We start from the raw sequence: 2,743 nt of genomic DNA on the forward strand, positions 1-2,743 counted from the left end.
CAGGTTCAACCATTTCCTTACCCTTGGAGACTAACTCATCTTCTTTCTCACAAGGTTCAAGAATAGGTTTTTTTAATAACGTTACCACTGCGGAGAGTAGTGACTGATTTGACTTGATCCAGATGTTGGCTTCCAGAACTGCTTGTACTTGAATTGTATTGCCCTTTGGGATTTTGCTGGGGTTGAGATGGAAACTTACCTTTCTCCTGAAAACTGAGAGCAGATGTGAACTTTGCAAGAGTATCTTTCAAATCAGCCATGGTTTGAGCATTTTGAGTGTTGATTGTTTCTTGCTTTTCAATGAATGCATGTAATGTTTCCTCAAGATTTCTTCTAGGAGGGGGAATATAAGGAGGTGTATATCCATGAGAATTTTGAAAATTATATTGTGTTTGAAATGGTGGCTGTGAAGTTTGTGCATTATTGTTACCACTCTTCCAACTGAAATTTGGGTGATTTCTCCAACCAGGGTTGTACGCTTGTGAGTACGGGTTATGACTTGGTCTTTGGAAACTATTTAAAGCATTGGCTTGTTCATGGAGACATTCCTTAAAAGAAGGCAACGTGGGACAATCATTGGTTGAGTGTTCATTGGTTTCACAAATTTGGCACACAATTTCTTGAACAGATTTTAATTGACCACTCTTTTTTAATTCTAGTGCCTCAACTTTTCTAGCTAAAGATGCAAATTTAGCTTGAAGGTCATGATCTTCCCTAAGGCTATACATGCCTCCATTAGATGTATGAGGTTGAGTTTTACCTGGTGCCTCACAAGTACCTGTGGTGTCCCAATTTTGAGTATTTTCAGCTAGCAAGTCTAAGTACTCCATTGCTTCATCAGGGTCTTTATTTTCAAAAGTTCCATTGCACATCAATTCTACCATTTGTCTATCTTTAGGTGTTAACCCTTCATAAAATTGTGAAACCAATCTCCATGTTTCAAAACCATGATGAGGACAGGTATTAAGCAAGTCTTTATATCTATCCCAACATTTATAAAATGTTTCTCCTGGTTTTTGAGTAAAAGTGGTGATTTGTCTTTTGAAAGAGTTTGTTCTATGAGAAGGGAAAAATTTCTTTAAAAACTGTTGTTGCATTTCATCCCAAGCATGAATGGATCCTGACCTAATATTTTGTAGCCATGTTTTAGCTTTATCTTTTAACGAAAAAGGAAAAAGCTTTAATCTGATGGTGTTCATGCTACAATTTAAGTCATTATAAGTGTTACAAACTTCTTCAAATTCTCTTAAGTGCAAGTATGGATTTTCTAATTCTAAGCCATGAAAAGTGGGTAAAAGTTGAGTAATACCTGACTTAAAATTAAAATGAGATGCATCAGGAGGAAAAACAATACATGATGGTGCACTTGTTCTTGTTGGATTCATATGATCTCTAAGTGTTCTAACACGATTATTCTCATTATTCTCATTATTCTCATTATGAATTGATTGGTTATCTTCTTCGGCCATGTTTTCTAAAGAAAATGATGATTTTCTAGAAAGTCTACCACTTAATGTACGTGTCCAAACTCTCATACAAATACAAATGAAAAGAAAAGAAAAGAAAAAAAAGAAAAAGAAAAAGAAACAACAATTAGAAAAACAAATAAAAGTGAAAATAAAATAAAATAAAATATTTAATTTATACAATAACTTACCTCCCCGGCAACGGCACCAAAAACTTGACACGATCAAAGAGTTGATGTCTTATCCCAAGTGCAGGAGTGTCAAAGTAAAATAACCCGGCAAGACCGGGGTCGAACCACAGGGAGGTGAATTATATAAATTACAAATAAAGAAAAAGATTTAAAGAGAATAATAACAGAAAAGGAGTTGAAGAAAGTTTTGGGATGTGATATTGATGTAAGGATTAAACAATAACAAAACATATGTCAAGGTTATAGGATTCACTAATGGTATTTCAAATAAATATAATATAAACTCTTTTTATTACTCAACTAGAATCCACACACAAAGGAGGTTCTAATCGGATGATTTCTCGTTATTAGCTCATTATAAATTACTAACATGATCATATTAATTATCTTATATAAGTAATACCATACTTATAAATATCATCAAGCATTCATGTTGCTAGTTTATGTTAACAACAAATCAAGTTTCTATCATAATAACGATTTCGGCCGAAAACTATGAAAGATCAAGCATTTGATGTACCAAATATTATACAACACAAATCTAAATTAAACATTTAATAAGCAAGGTATTAAGAATTAGTAAGATAAAAAGATAAAACATGTTAATAACAATCTTTCTTGGATATAAACATTTAAAGCTCATGTTGAGTTTATATTATACCTATTCTAACACCATTAGAAAAACTTTTTCACCTTGACATAATTAACTTAGCTAAACATTAAGAAGGAGAAAAACAACTAATAAACAATATAAGAACATAAACATAATATAAGCTAACTAAGTATAGGAAAGGAAATGAAAGAGCATAAACAAGAAATTACTATAGCATAAAAGAAAACTTGAACATTACAAAGATGTAGAGAGAAAGCAAGAAGATAACTTTGATCTGAAAATTAATATGACTAAATACATGGACAATGCCTTCTTTTATAGGCTAATTTTCAGAACTATTGATTGATTGAAGAATTGGTGGGCATCCATTGATTTGGTGGCTGGTTTTTGACATTAATGGCTGCTGGTTTTTTGATATTGTGGGCTGATTTTTGATATTGTTGGCTGGCCAAAACGTCATTGCTCACATCAGA

The sequence above is a fragment of the Populus euphratica genome, unplaced genomic scaffold (genome assembly GCF_000495115.2).
Source record: "Populus euphratica unplaced genomic scaffold, PopEup_1.0 scaffold2097.1, whole genome shotgun sequence".
Lineage (NCBI taxonomy): Eukaryota > Viridiplantae > Streptophyta > Magnoliopsida > Malpighiales > Salicaceae > Populus > Populus euphratica.